The sequence below is a fragment of the Periplaneta americana genome, chromosome 1 (assembly GCF_040183065.1).
Source record: "Periplaneta americana isolate PAMFEO1 chromosome 1, P.americana_PAMFEO1_priV1, whole genome shotgun sequence".
Classification (NCBI taxonomy): domain Eukaryota; kingdom Metazoa; phylum Arthropoda; class Insecta; order Blattodea; family Blattidae; genus Periplaneta; species Periplaneta americana.
In genome coordinates this window covers 131,025,131-131,041,626 of record NC_091117.1, presented here as the reverse complement: position 1 = coordinate 131,041,626, position 16,496 = coordinate 131,025,131, and the positions used below count along the sequence as shown (strand labels likewise).

General features: G+C 36.8%; 1 protein-coding gene across 2 annotated transcripts in view; it reads left to right on the top strand.

Annotated features, from left to right (window-relative positions):
* LOC138700998 (TOX high mobility group box family member 4) overlaps nt 1–16,496 on the top strand; it is a 507,699-nt gene that overhangs the window by 206,597 nt on the left and 284,606 nt on the right. The window lies entirely within an intron of this gene.

Here is a 16,496-nt window from a genome sequence, read left to right as displayed (position 1 = left end):
TTTCTTTCGAGATTTTGTGATAAAATTTATACTTATTGTGGCAGATATTTTCAAAATTGTCAGTGCATGTTTTGCCATAATTTTTGTATATATTCATAGCCTGCTGCCATTAATACAGTATTTTGAATAAGTAATTTCTATGTATTTTAAGTGAATAATTCTTAGTTCTGCTCAAAACCACCGCCACGTTCATAGGATTCAATCATTTATAACTCCGTAACGGTCGATAATCGGAGCCATGTTCTTATAACATTTTATGCCCAAAATGGCCTGTAGAACTGATGCCTAAAGCGCGGGTCATTAGTTGTGAATCATCCTGTACATACATACATACATACATACATAGGGGAGAGTTGGGTAGTATCGGACATCGGGTAATATCGGACAGTGAGTTTCTTTCATCTACCACCAGATAATAGTACCTGAATGACATGGTTACGTTTCTGTATGCGACATCACAGAAACGTAACCATGTCATTCAGGTACTATCATCTGGTGGTAGATGAAAGAAACGCACTGTTCGATATTACCCGATGTCCGATACTACCCAACTCTCCCATACATACATACATACATACATACATACATACATACATACATACATACATACATACATACATAACACGAATAATTACATGTCACACGTTCACATGTGTCTATTTTGTTATGCTCATTCATAATTTTGTAGTGATGAATTATTGTAATTTTTAGTAGCTGTGTGTTAGGAATAATTTTCTGCCTTGAGGATTTCTCATTACGATGGAAATATCATACACAGAAGAAGTCGTTCTTTGAGCACTTATCGATCAGCCAGAATGTCAGTTCTCATTATTTATATTGTTATTTCTATATAAGCTACCCTGAATTACATTGTATAACACGAGCTTCCCTCCACTTCAGTTCTTCCTATATGACATCCCTCCCTGTGTAGCCTACACTTCCCTCCCCTTCTTCCTCTGTGTTCAGCATTTTGTATAAATGAAAGGTTCATAAATTTCATGAGCATTACTAGCTTTTATCGATTTACAGTAAGTCGTAATTCATGCACATGAATGCCTCAGGGGTTGATTACCGAGTTTGGATTCTCAGTAGCCAGTTGGCTAATCAATTTTTATTGTATTATTTTTAAGTAATTGGAATGCGTGATAAATTATTACTGAACATAAGATAATCAAATTCGTTATGCTGTTAGATAAATAAGGAACACTATGCAAATGCGTATGTTTGAAATTACTGTAACTAAATTTAGCGGTTACTTTATTTCATAAACTCGCATCAGAACTGGCACATTAAAGATATATACAGTAGGTCTCTTGCTTTGTTGCAAACTTTGTGTAATTTTTATTTCAACCAAGTTCTTTTGGAATTTATTATAATTCTATAAGGAAATGGGAAGTGTTATCGTGATTTAATATACTGTAACAACATATTCAGCTGCAAATCGAATGGACCGTAATTTCGATCTCAAGAAGGAAAGTTAGTTTTATCTATTTTTCATAGGAGTTTGAATATAGTCTATGTGTCGTCTTGCGTTTGTTTTTATAACCCTTAAATCCACAAAGTATCCTATAGGATACAACAGCTTAATAGGCTATAATTTTAATAGAACAATAGAAAAAAAGGTTAAATTTAACCAAAATTTCACAATACTGTAATATTGCACAACATATAAAATATGGACATTGCGATAGTTGTTTTCTTTGCAGTCCGACACAGTTTAATAAACTAGTGTGAGAAATGAAGTTTTACCAATGTGTTATTTATTTTTTTATTTATATAATATAAATTTACTTTTCTTATGAAAAGGTTGCCATATTTGACAAAGCATATTACATATAATTTGGAAACACACCTAAAAGATAAAATGATATACATTGGAAACGGTTAGGGAATCGAATATACAAAATGTCAGAAAAAATTACGCCTAAGTAGCGTTTGTGCGCATTTACAGTTAAGAAAGGGGGGGATATCATCAGATAGGTTAGAATGATTTGAACGCCATATACCGCGAGAAAAATAATAGTACGGATTTATTGGCATTGATATCTAAACCAATCAACAGCCATCGGTTAAGATAACTTTAAATTCCCATTATCAACTTGGTGAGGTTGCCAAAGACAAAGAATGTTAAACAGTAACATTTAAGATGACATTTAAAATGTCTTACAAGAAATTTGTTTACAATAAACTAAAATTTACAGTAGGTAATATTTCACATAACGAAAATTTGCAGTAAAATAAAAAAATACAGATAAAAATATGAGAAAATTCAACTTGAATTTAAATACAAGTGTCGCCGTACAAGGCTATCATAGAAATTTCATACTGATGTTGGCACAGTACTGTGGATGTTGGCATTATGCTGATTATATGATCGTAGATTACTGTTTCTTGTGATTGTCTCATTTTGGATCGAAAACCTATCAAGAAAGGTCTGTGCCTTCATGAGAAGTGAAGGGAGTAAAGCGAGAAGAAGACTTAAATTACACTTTCTAATACTTACTTACTTACTGGCTTTTAAGGAACCCGGAAGTTCATTGCCGCCCTCACAAAAGCCCGCCATTGGTCCCTATCCTGAGCAAAATTAATCGAGGCTTATTTTGAGGTTTCGTAAAAAGCTGTTTTTTACGGTGATGGGTTATTAGGCCTTCGCCCAACTCCCAAGCTGGAGGACCAACTAAACAATTTAATAAAAGAATATAAATTCGTAAACTTAGATGAAAAAAATCCTTTGCGAACCATGTTCACAAATTTTCATGTCTATAATCACTACAATTGAAATAAAATCACTAAGAGATATCCTTTCTTTGCCCCTTAACCCTGTTCATCAACTTGAAAGTAGAGCTAACGACCAGGTGCACAGGAGTGCGATTGTGGGCAGACATGAGATGAGCGGCCTGAGATTTTCATGGAAAAATCCATGGTGACACTTGTTCATGACTATTACATATCATTACCCGATCGCCGCACAGTGGGGCAACGGGTCTTGAAAGTTGGCATTAAATTCAAAACTTTATTATTGGATTTCTAAGTTACATATTTATTTTTAGATTTGTTAGTAGTGTTAAGAAAAGACATAGATAATTTTAAGTAATTCATTACTTATTCTTATAGAAGTAATATCTGAAGTCTGCAAGCTTGAAACTTTAATACCACAACATTGTGCTAATCTTTAAAGATAATTTCATCTTCAGAATCCGAAGGGACATCATGGCCATCATAATCATATCTGCTGCTGTCATCAACACCACTACCACAATGGCAAGAGATCGGCAAGATCTGGAGATTTCAATAACTCTATTGCTTCTTTTGGGAAGTGTTGAAGTTTTTATTTTGAAAAGTTCACTTGTTTGTGATTATGGGATAAGAAATGAATAAAAGTAAGTTTAAAATCTCCTCACTCGTGTTTCCCGACTACATTGCCTTGCTCTCGGTACTTCTTGAAGTCCTTATTCGCGCTTCTTGAACTTGTCCAGTTAATTTTTCTGTGGGAAGCAATGCAGATAATATTATTTCAGGACCATGTATTAAGTATTTATATGAAGCCGGTGGCTTAATGTACCGTGGATACTTTAGAACGAAGCATCTGGCGGTATTATGGGCAAATTCCCTATATTCTTCTATATATCTGTCATGTGCACGACACCAAAGAAGGCAATTCACAAAAGAACAATTTTAACAGAGAAACAGGTCATTAATCCACTGCCAGATGTTCCCTTCACCAAATAATAAGTGCCATTCATAAACATACAAGATCGGTAAAAGCTTCTTATCCATTTGTTTGGAACCAAACGTTAAGCCGAGTGCGGAGACCAGAAATCATAAAACTATAAAATGAGGGTGTTTCGCAAAAGATTTAGGTAATACAGGAAAATAGATTTCATATTATTGTTATCAGCACATCTCAATGCATAGAGATCACTTAGTTTTATTTAAAGGAGTATTTCATTGTTTATCAGTGTAATTACTCAGTTTTTAATTGAGATTATCATAGAAATGCTGGTGAATTAGAGCGTAGTATAATTATTTATTTACTTTTGAATTCAGTTGCAATGTCTTATGTATAAGGTTAGGTGTAATTTTGTACCTTTGAAGATTATACGTATGTAAACAAATTACACATGTAACTTTGTTTATACGTTTTAAGCCACTAACATGGCGAGGTTTCGCACATCCCTTTGAGGTTATTTACTAACGGAAATAAGCCTTTAGTAGGCTGTATCTCACCTGATTTGCATGTTCAAATCATATTATAGTACACTGCTTTGTAGTGCCAAAATTTTGTGAAATTGTGTTTACGACATTGTAAAATGTCATGCAAGTGATATTGAAATCCGTAAATAATAAATATTGTTTGACCCCCACAATGTTTAAGACTACGATGTATTGTGAAGAATTTAATTTGTTTTTATATAGGCCTATAGGTATTTTTTCTCTCTTCGTTTCATGTTCATTTACCAAGCCGCCGTCATGGTAGCTCAATTGGCAGAATGCTGGCTTACGACTACCGCAGACCCCAGTTCAGATCTCGGGTTGGTAGAGTTGTATTTGTGGTGGACAAAACCAAGGTCGTGAGAGTTTTCTTCGGGGTTTTACCAGTTTTACTTCACTATTCTACAAACATTCTCCATAATTTCCCTTTAATTATCACCTCCATTTGGAAAATAGAGCACCACTTGTGTTCGTACGGCGCCGAATCGATTGTCCGCCGTGGTGAATGTTCCTCGCGTTTTGTCCGAAGATTAGTAATAGTAGTGGTAGAGGATATTAGACGACTCATAGATCTGCATAAGAGACACCAGAACGTTTGCCTTCTCGTAACGGAGACATGACTCAAAGTAGATCTCTGAGGTATGGCTGAAGCCAGTTTAGCTGATCAACACAATCGGCACGAAATTCGTTGCATAACAGGTGCTTAAAACGTCTACTTGGACTGAAGCGCTTAGGGATGCTCCATGTCTCTCCCTAAGTCATCTGAAATAAACATTTTACAGTTATTTTTATTTATCTCTGTAGCTTTTTTTTTCATTCCATACTTTTCTCTTTTCCTTATTGCCTTCGTTTTCTTTTCATCTCTTTCCTTCTTCGCTTTATCATTCTCCTTACGTGTCTTATTTTTCCTTTCATATTGTTACTTCCTTTGAAATGTGTCTCTTGAGTTTGAAACGTAAGCCTGTTTTTTTTCTTGTTAGGAGGGAGGGAACATTCCACGCACTACGACCTGAGTTCTATTGTACACTCCCCTATATGGGATGAGTTGCGTACCCACCACTTGGTCCCCTTAACGACTGTCCCTACAGCCAACAGAGTCCTCCTTCGGCAACCCCCCCAAGGCTCCCTTAACGGTCCGAGGCGGAAGTCCTCCCCCGAGGAGGTCTGCCCCGGGTTCCGTTGCAGAAGCTATATATCATCGCATGAATACAATCCACGGAGGCAGGTCGAGAGAGCCAGCAGCTTCGGAAGGCCGCCTGTAGAGCGATCTGAAAACTAGAAGAAATAACGGGATGACGAATGAAAGGATGATAGGGGGAGGAAAGGAAGTGGCGAAGATGAGTGGGGTTCCAATCGCCTGATAAAGTTACCTGACATTCATCCATAGAAGTGAGGAGAAAACCCCGAAAAAACCTCGCCCAGGCAACTCGTCCCGATCGGGAAAGACCTGTTACCATTGTATTTCTTCGACTTTGTAGACTGTGAATTCTTTTGTTTCCTAATCGTTAACCTCATCTTCGTTTCACCTCCCTTTAAAATTATTTAATCTAAATAGTTTGAAAACAGACTTGCGTTATAGGGTGCAAATTGATTGCAAATGTGTTTTTCGTTATGATTTTCGCTAAACAAAATTTTGGATCTTTAACAAGAATCTCAACATTGAATTATATGTCATAAACGGGTTGCTGGGGAAGAGAATCCTTTTCATATGCACCGAGACATAAATTAAAGTTGTAAGCAGAGTCACCTTAATGAGTACGAAGACAAATAATATATACATAGCTATAGAAACACATTAATGTCACAGCTTACATCGCAAACTGAGTCATTTTTCACATTTATGGCACTATTCAGAGAAATAATTGCAAAGTGCTACAGTACCCCCAAGTCTAGTGCAGCGTCACTCTGAAATATTAAATGACGGGGATTGTAAATTCTTCGCAATTCTCCATTTTATCACCGCTATCATAATGTAATGCTTTCTCATTTTTATTCTCGATACAGATTCGCAGTTCTAGTTTATAAAACGTAATGTGTTTTTGCTGGAACCGATTTCATTCTTCAAAACGACCTAAGATCTGTTTCTTTCCATTATCGTTCTGCACATTTTCTAACTTCCCTTCGTCCCCTTCCCCTAAAAAACTGTTACAGATGTTCTTGTCTGTAAAATATCGTTCCATTTGCAGTATGAGCTTCAATCTTATGTCTGCTTTACGAGATAGCGGTTTTCGGTTTAAAACTGTGAATACTTGTAAAAGATACTTCTATATCATGCCAACACACATCATACAAGAGTGCTTTTTGGATGTCTGGCTACATACATCTCAATGAACACGGTCAAGTTGTGTGCGCAACCTTTAAGACGTAATTCGGCGATGAGAGGTTGTTGAGCCCGTGGTTCGAATCTCACTTCGCTCATGATCTTTGTCAGTTTGCACTATTATGAGGCCTGGTCTTATGTTCATCTCATATTTTATGTATGTATGTATGTATGTATGTATGTATGTATGTATGTATGTATGTTATGTATGTAATGTATGTTATGTATGTATGTATGTATGTATGTATGTATGTATTAATTCCTGTAACAATTTTGATACGTGTCCTCCGCTGCTATTAAGGAATAGCGACTATGCATTCAGAGACCACGGGTTTGATTCTTGGTGGAGAATTCCTTTTTTTTGTGTGTGTGTGTGTGTGTTTGTTCTGTGTTAGCCTAGGCGGCTGTCGTACATGACAAGAAGGGAGTAACTGTACTTGTGTGTGTATTATTGGTTAAAAATCTAAAATAGTGAGGACAGAACGGGCCAGAGTCCAAGTCGTGAATAGTACTAAGTGGTGGTGATGGTGGTGGTAGTAACGGTAGTAGTTGATGATGATGATGATGATGATGATGATGATGATGATGATGGTGATAGTAATGATGAATTTTTATATTACAAAACAATTATGAAATGTTTTAAGATTCTGTTAATTTTAATGAAAACTACCTGCCGGCATATTTAATTATCCTTAAGGTAGAATAATAGACGAAGATGATGACTAGTTGAGGCTGAGTTTGACTTTGACGTGGAGAGAAATGAGAAGTGATCTTGATTTGTAAATTTTACCTGAACTATTTTTTTTCATGGACATAACACTCACTATTCAACATTTCTTCTTCTAAAGAAAGCCGTGGAAAGGAGAATGATGTAATTTTAAACTTTCCTTTTCCTTTGAAAGATTCGATTGCTGTTGCTACAGTATTTCCATTGGGTTACCAATATCGCCTAAATGTTAACTTATAATTTGTAGTTACATGTTTTAGGTATCAGTAATATAAAAAGAATACATGAGAACCTGAAGTATCGTCACAACTTTAATATTAGCAAAACACAATCTTTTCTGTATAACTTTGTGCAGGGATATAATTTTATTTTTACTTCAATTTTTATTGTACCTAAGTTTTTTAATGTACTTTACTCCCACCCCCTCTACTAGTAAACTTCCAACCGTTCTCCACACAGAACCAAGCATATAGGGTCAAAGTCGCCTTACGGTCATAGTAAACACAAACAGTACTGAAATAGTGAGTATAGTACGTTCCAGAAATATGTTCGCGTTTTCCAGTGACGAAAGAGCTGTCAATATTGAATCATATTCTCGCACAGGTACCGTCGTCCGTTTGCCTATGTCGCATCCCGGTTTCCCCCACCCGCTTCTGCTCGCCCCTCTGTAAAGGCTAATGGCTGGGCTGTCTTAGCTCTTTTCTGAAAACATTAATTTCTGTTAGAAATTGGACGTCTACGTAATATTATACAACTGTTTAAAATAACTTAAATAAAAGAACCTCGTTAATTAATTGTCACGTGATTTCCCTCCTTTCTACCCTGCGACAAAACCACTTGGACGGACAGTAGATAGCATGTCTGAGTAATTTTATTTTTTCGGATCGGGCAGAAGTGAAGATTGAATTTACAGTACGTAAGATAATCTTTTATAGAGCAGGTACAGAATTATTTCAACATGAGTTATTAGTACGAAGGACGAAACTGGTAATTGGAATTAGGTACAATAGTCTATAGTGCGATAATATGCACAAAAGAACTGAAGCCTGTATCGAAATGAACGGCCACCATATTCAAAATTGTGTTTAAATATCCATATTATGATTATTTTTCAATTTAACTTCATGCTCTATATTGTACGCTAATGTGCTGTAGACAGTATAATATACACTGCATAATGAATACGTCCGAATGGATAGCTCAATTCGTAACTAAAAACACTTATTGTTAATACAGTAGTATATTTTGTTTAAAGAAAAACCTAATGAAAATTATCAAACTCAAAATCGCGATATTTTACTTTACGTAAATGGATGAACTACTTTTCTTCCCTCCTATACCTAGTAAAGTTTTTTGTTTGTATTTTACGCCAGTATCATCGAACTCCAGTCGTGAAAAGGGGTAGCAAATAGTATTTCTGGTTCTCAACCTTTAATCCAAAGATATAGCCAGGTTAATATTAGAAATGTTAGTAAAAATAAAATGATGTCCCTGTATATGTTGGTGTGGAAATAAACAGTCATATTTTGTTACCGATTGTGTATAATAATAATAATAATAATAATAATAATAATAATAATAATAATAATAATAATAATAATGGCGAACACCTAGTGCGCCACTGCAATGAGTTCTAAAATATCGACTTTTAAGTGTGGGTAACAAGATTAGTACGTACTTCGGTTGGACAAAGCGATTTATGATACGCAATTGAGTAAATTTTAGAGTGGTCAGACCTTCAGCCTGTCACTCAGGCGGCCCGGGTTAGAGTCCCGGTCAGACAATTGTGGCGGGCAAGGTCGCAGTTGGGGTTTTTCTCGGGGTTCTCCCGTTTTTTCCCCATATTAGGCATTTACATCATTCCGTCACCATTTTTCCATTTCGTTATCATTCCATAGCATTCCCCGATTGCCGGCTGGCGACGCACGGAAGGTACTGTCTAAAAGCGGCTACACACGACCCAATCTGCAGGGTCCGATTTGCAGGGACCCTGCCGATCGGGTGGTGTGTAGACTTGCAGGGACAACAAACCTCTTGTCGGGTGGTTGGTTCGGGCAGCCACCCAATCTGCCGACTCCCCCACTCCAACACCCTGCAAGTTGGGTCGTGTGTAGCACGATCGGGCCGATTTCTTGTCAGTTGCAGCTTGCAGAAGTGGCGTTTATGAAGAACTGAGGGCAGTGACAGTGAGTGCCACGTGAAATGAAGGAAAAGGAGAAAAGTCTGGAAGGATATTTTTCAACTGTATAAAGATATGCCTTTTTTATGGGACATTTCAAACGCAAATTATCTGAACAGAGATATGCGTAATCAGGCTTCATAAATTCTTCTCGAAAAATACAAATTATGTAGTGCACAGCATGCCAACACAATAGGATCAACGTTATCAACATGCACACCTATGCTTTGTCCAAAATATGAGAAGAGTTTAAATGTTTTCTTATTTTTAAGAGGTTAGGTACAGCTTACAGCAGTAAAATTTTGGAAATATTAAACTTTTTTTTTTTCCTCCATTACTGTATCTTGTACAATAATGAAAATTAATATGTATAAAACACTGTCCTTCTGCTTACTTACTTACTGGCTTTTAAGGAACCCGGAGGTTCATTGCCGCCCTCACTTAAACCCGCCATTGGTCCCTATCCTGAGCAAGATAAATCGTCTCTATCATCAAATCCCACCTCCCTCAAATCCATTTTAATATTATCTTCCCATCTACGTCTCGGCCTCCCCAAAGGCCTTTTTCTCCCCGGCCTCCCAACTAACACTTTATATGCATTTTTGGATTCAGATAATGCAATATAATATTTGTTTTATTCAGTCTTATGACAAATCAATTATTAAAAAACAATGACTTATATTTCATAACATGTAGTCACTGAGTTTTATACAAATAAGTTACGAACGTTTTAGCCCATTCAGGCATCTTCAGATTCAGTGTACAATATCTCATTATTAAACTTTAATAATGAGATATTGTACACTGAACAAGTTACGAACGTTTTAGCCCATTCAGGCATCTTCAGGTTCAGTGTACAATATCTCATTATTAAACTTTAATAATGAGATATTGTACACTGAACTTGAAGATGCCTGAATGGGCGAAAACGTTCGTAACTTATTTGTATAAAACTCAATGAATACATGTTATGAAATATAAGTCATTGTTTTAATAATTGATTTGTCATAAGACTGAAAAAACAAATATTATATTGTATTATCTGTATTAACATTGACAATCTGAATATTTACAGCATGCTTTCTAAGTTAATTTCTGGATTCGCCCATACGTGCTACATGCCCTGCCCATCTCAAACGTCTGGATTTAATGTTCCTAATTATGTCAGGTGAAGAATACAATGCATGCAGTTGTGTAACTTTCTCCATTCTCCTGTAACTTCATCCCTCTTAGCCCCAAATATTTTGCTAAACACTTTATTCTCAAACACCCTTAACCTATGTTCCTCTCTCAAAGTAAGAGTCCACGTTTCACAACCATAAAGAACAACTGGTAATATAACTGTTTTCTAAATTCTAACTTTCAGATTTTTGACAGCAGACTGGATGATAAATGCTTCTCAACCGAATAATAACAGGCATTTCGTATATTTATTCTGTGTTTAATTGTTACTTTTGCTCCCAGGTATTTGAATTTTTCCGCCTCTTCAAAAGATAAATTTCCAATATTTATATTTGCATTTCGTACAATATTCTGGTCACGAGTCATAATCATACACTTTGTCTTTTCGGGATTTACTTCCAAACCTATCTCTTTACTTGCTTCAAGTAAAATTTCCGTGTTTTCCCTAATCGTTTGTGGATTTTCTCCTAACAAATTCACGTCATCCGCATAGACAACTGTCCTCTGTGAAAAAAAAAATATATATATATATAAATTTTTACGGTTAAAAAATGATTTACTTTTTTTTTTTAAATTCAGTTCAGTGTGCAGTGATGATGCGTTTCCCTCATAACTCAAAAACTATCTAACATTCTGTGAAGGAATTTTTGTTGTGTGTATTTATGCACGTCATATCTACAATATGATGCAAGATCACTTCTTTACCGTTAATAGATTGTCTGATAAAAAATAAATTCATTTTAAAAGTGGTCAAACATCAGTATTTTCTATTACACAAAATAAAAAAAAACTATTGTTTATTAAGGACTGTAGTTGAAAGAGCATGATATTGTAAACATGAGTTTCAGCAATAAAATAAAAAAAGAGAGAACATGAAAAGTTAACAAGTTTTTAAGTTATGAGGGAAACGCTTCATCACTGCACAGTGAACTCTCAACATTTTTAATCTTGAAAATATATATATATATATATATATATATATATATATATATATATATATATATATATTTCTAAATATTTTTTTAATCGGAAAAAATTTTCTTCATATAGTACCTGTTCATCGTTCTGTAACAACAAACTCAATGCAATTCCAACTTTTTGAAACTTGGAAAGTGAACGAGCCATGATATATCTTTTCACAACGGAGCGGATCAGCCTACTGCAAGTTGGGTCGTGTGGAGAGCAGAACCAATTCGTCCGACCCAACCGCCCTGCAAATCGGACCCTGCAGATTGGGTCGTGTGTAGCCGCTTTAAGGACGAGTGGGGTTGCCTGCTCGAAACCTGGGTGCACAGAGAATCTTAGTATGGTCAGCCGGTGTGTGTTTGGGAATGCACCAGAGGGTTAGCGAATAGATCTTAACAGATCGCAGTGCTGGGCCATAGTGCCCACCTCCGTAAATTTCATTCCAAGTAAATTTCCGTGCTAGGTGCCAAGAAATGCCTTTTTTAGACAAAAGAAATGTTCTTCCTCACTCTTGTTACTGTGTTTATTTTCTTTGGTAGTACTTTTTATTTCTATGTTTGCATACATTCATTTTAAATTAAATTCTCATGAACGTTATAAATGGTCTAGAAGACGATTCATTCTTACGTTTAGTATGGAAACCTCTTTACATATGCGTGGCAGAAATTGTTTTGAGAAGCCAAAACATGGATTAAGTAGGCCTACGTCGATATTTCAGATGCTACTGAAGTGGTGCTCCAGATGTTCGCCTATGGCATAATCAGTTATGCAGAATAAGTGTTATTTCATGAATAATCCTTACGTTATTTCGAAGTTTAGAACTGTGTTTAAATTTCGAAATTGGATTTCGGACTTGTTTGACTGGGTATTTTATTCTTTTTCTTGGAAAGTTATATATTTTATATCCTATGATCTATCTCAGACTTTTGTAGGAGTCTATTTCCACTCCTTTTTGTGACGTGAGGGTCCCATCAATTTATTAATACAGTTTTAGATTCTTTGAAAATGTGACTGTGGGAGAAATTTTCTCCGAGTGCGTAGGTTTCGGAAAATGCTTCATTATTGACATTCCATCATCCCAGCTTCTCTGAATCGCCACTGTAATTTAAATGGATATTAAATAAAGAATTTAACATCAATAACTTGCCAAAGGAAATGCGTCTTCAATAAAGAGAGGATAGGATTCGGTGTCAGTTTCTCACGAATTAATGACCAACGCGAGAAATCACGAAGAAATTTTCTATTTCTGTGGTTTCTCAAAGATACTGGCTTTATGTAATTGACCTTCCGGCTCCAGTTAATCATTTGATAGCAACCACATAATCCACTTTAAAAAATGGAAACTGTTCCATTAACGTTTTAGTAGAAAAATAAAAGAAAGAGAAGCGGAACGTATTTTATATTGCTGCTCTCGATCCTTCCTTTTGAATTCTTTCCCTCAAAGAAATTTGTTCGACTTTCATCTTTTTTTATACCAATCCCTTCCATCGCTAGCACTCCTACCATCCACAGCCCCCAATTTTTGTTCCCTTTTTTCACTATTTATTCTTCCCTCTTCTGCCATTTCCACCCTTCTTTCTAACCCCCTAGCCCTACACACAAACAAACCAACCACCTCCCTTCTCAACCAAGATTAGAACCCATTTACATGATCAAAGAATCTTTCTCCTATCTCTTGATTTTTCTCTTCTTCCATTTCACCCTTCCTTCCTCTTCCAGGCCTCTAGTTACATCATCTTCTCAACCCCCCTGTGTTTAATCTGTAATACAACCCCTCGTGCATGATTCCCTGATACCTCCCATCCTTGTTCCTATTAAACTTTCTTCGCCTTCTTGAAGAGCTTTGTAAAGACACTGACATAAATGTATAAATCTCAAAATTTACCCTCTTCCTCTTCCTTCTCGATCTTTTCCCTATCTCTGTCTCCTTGTCACGGCAAAATTTGTTAATTTAATGATATCAAAGAGTGCTTGAATCCTTTTCCTTCGAGTTATATGCCAACCCAGCATATGAATTTATGAAGCCGCTCGATTCTCGTCTTTCAACTCAATTAACCCCTGACGTAAAGTGAAACGGCAAAGAGAGGAAAAGAGAGGAAGAGGTGATGAGGGAAGGAAATTACCACCCGCCGCTGCCGCCGCCACACAAAGTAGTCCGCTTGCAATTCATACGTGCATTGCGACAGATTAATAAGTCGCAAATTTATTCCGGACTTACTCGCAACTCCGCAATCCGAAGAGGGCTGTGCCTCCGACCAGCCGAATACCGGCGAGGATCGCATGCATAGACCTAAAATACGAAACTCCCTAAGTCACGAGTTCCAACCCTGCTGATTGAGAGAGAGAGAGAGAGAGAGAGAGAGAGAGAGAGAGAGAGAGAGAATGTGTGTGCTGCTGGCACGTCACGGACCTACGGCTGAGGATTTTGTGTTTTTGGACTAAATGTCTAAATTATTATTATTATTATTATTATTATTATTATTATTATTATTATTATTATTATTATTATTATTATTAATAGTGATGATCTCCGTAAACACTGTAACCTTTGAAGACTTATGGCAACTGTGCATTCCATGTTTCGTACTTCATTCCTCGTGAACTTTTGCAAGGTCAATTGACAAATTAACCAGCTAACTTTTATATTAATATGATGTACCAAAGTACATATGAAGCCACTTAAGCCACTCGTAATGAGTGCACCTCTGCACATTAGTGTGTTGGACATTGTGCCACTGCCACACATCTGTGACACAGTGCATGAGGGTTGGCCACCAAAAGGGAAACTGAGAGGTGGAACTTAAACTGAGAGGATTCAATCCGGCTGGAATCCGGTGTGGCTTAGTGGATAAAGCGTTCCATTTGGCTCTCTGCATGGAACGCGCGCACGAGTCATGCATGCGTAGCCGGCCTAGATTGCGCCATTATCGATTTTAAAGTTATTATTAATATGTCCGCATTCGCTCGCATACAAGAATGATGTTATTGGTGCTCTTGCAAATGGGGACGATTACAAGTTTCAGGCGTAGTCTATAGGTTATCTAAAGAATATTTGATCTCTTTCCGGTATTATTTCTCTGCATTTTTAAGAAATCTTCAAATGTATCATCTTAGATAAAAAAAAAGACCGCCTGCCATACGCTAGGTCCCTTTCGGAAAACTTCGATTGATTCTGTGAGAGCTTAGATTTACACGTGAACGAATTTCTAATGCAAAACTCCGTTCTGTTTTTCCTTTGTTTTGTTTGTTTCTTTTTCTGTCTGTTTATAGATCAAGTGGTATCAATAATCTATAGCAAACATATATTCAAGGGATAAATTAGGTGCAAAATCAACTAGTTCCCTAGTCGTGTGAACCTGTCTGTGTCACATTTTGTGTATAAGACTATACATACAGTATATGTTACACAAATAATGTATTTATGTAATAGCCCTATCGTTCTGAACGGAGATAGTTTGGAGAAGAGATTGTATTATAGAGCAATGGTAGAATGAAAATATCATAGTTAAATAGAATACTTGAAGATAACAAACACACTGATATACAAACGTTTTGTCCTTAACAAGAATCACATTTTCGAAATTTAAACTGCGAACCTCCGATCATGGTAACCACTCAGTCACCGAAGACGTCGCACGTTTATAGTTCAGAGATTAAGAAAATGTTAAGGATTATATGAGCCCAATATATTACACTCAAATTTTAAATTCTGATGACGCTGTGGATAAGAATAAGAGATGTTATTATATTCCGAGAATGTAGGACAAATAATAAAGTAAGTCTTGAGAGTTGTAGTCTTCGTGACTGAGACATATTGCACCACACACTTAACTCTGTCACGGTACACTACTGACGTTAATATGCGGATGAGATTACATTTAAGATCGTTTAGATGAATTTGGGATAGAATTAAGATAATGGTACACAGAAGGCATTCATGATACTGCAAGTTTTCTCATCTGCCTATGATTGCCGCCTTATAATTTTTCATTCGTCATAATTATTTCTGTCATGGTAGGGGTGATTAATAAACGACAGTCGGTGTTACGATACCACAACATTCTGCTACTCATACTTACTTACTTACTTGCTTACTTACAAATGATGAAAGAGTAATGGAACGGAGAAAAATTCCCTCCGGCGCCGGGATTTGACCCCGGATTTTCAGCTCTACGTGCTGATGCTTTATCCACTAAGGCACACCGGATACCCACCCCGGCGTCGGACAGAATCGTCTCAGATTAAGTTCCAAATCTTGGGTTCCCTCTAGTGGCCGCCCTCTGCACTACGTCATAGATGTCTATGAACGTAGGACTGAAGTCCACACATGTGCTGAGGTGCACTCGTTATGAGTGACTAGTTGGCTGGGATCCGACGGAATAAGCGCCGTCTTAAATCACGAAGTGATTTACGCATATCATATATATTATTTTAATGTACCGAAGTACATATGATATTTCCATGCAGAGATTCTGCGTCATCATACGATGAAAGAGTAATGGAACGGAGAAAAATTCTCTCCGGCGCTTATTCCGTCGGATCCCGGCCAACTAGTCACTCATAACGAGTGCACCTCAGCACATGTGTGGACTTCAGTCCTACGTTCATAGATATCTATGACGTAGTGCAGAGGGCGGCCACTAGAGGGAACCCAAGAGCTGGAACTTAATCTGAGACGATTCTGTCCGACACCGGGTTGGGTATCCGGTGTGGCTTAGTGGATAAAGCATCAGCACGTAGAGCTGAAAACCCGGGTTCAAATCCCGGCGCCGGAGGGAATTTTTCTCCGTTCCATTACTCTTTCATCGTATGATGACGCAGAATATCTGCATGGAAATATCATATGTACTTCGGTAGCCTACATTAAAATAATATATATTACTTACAAATGACTTTTAAGGAACCCGCAG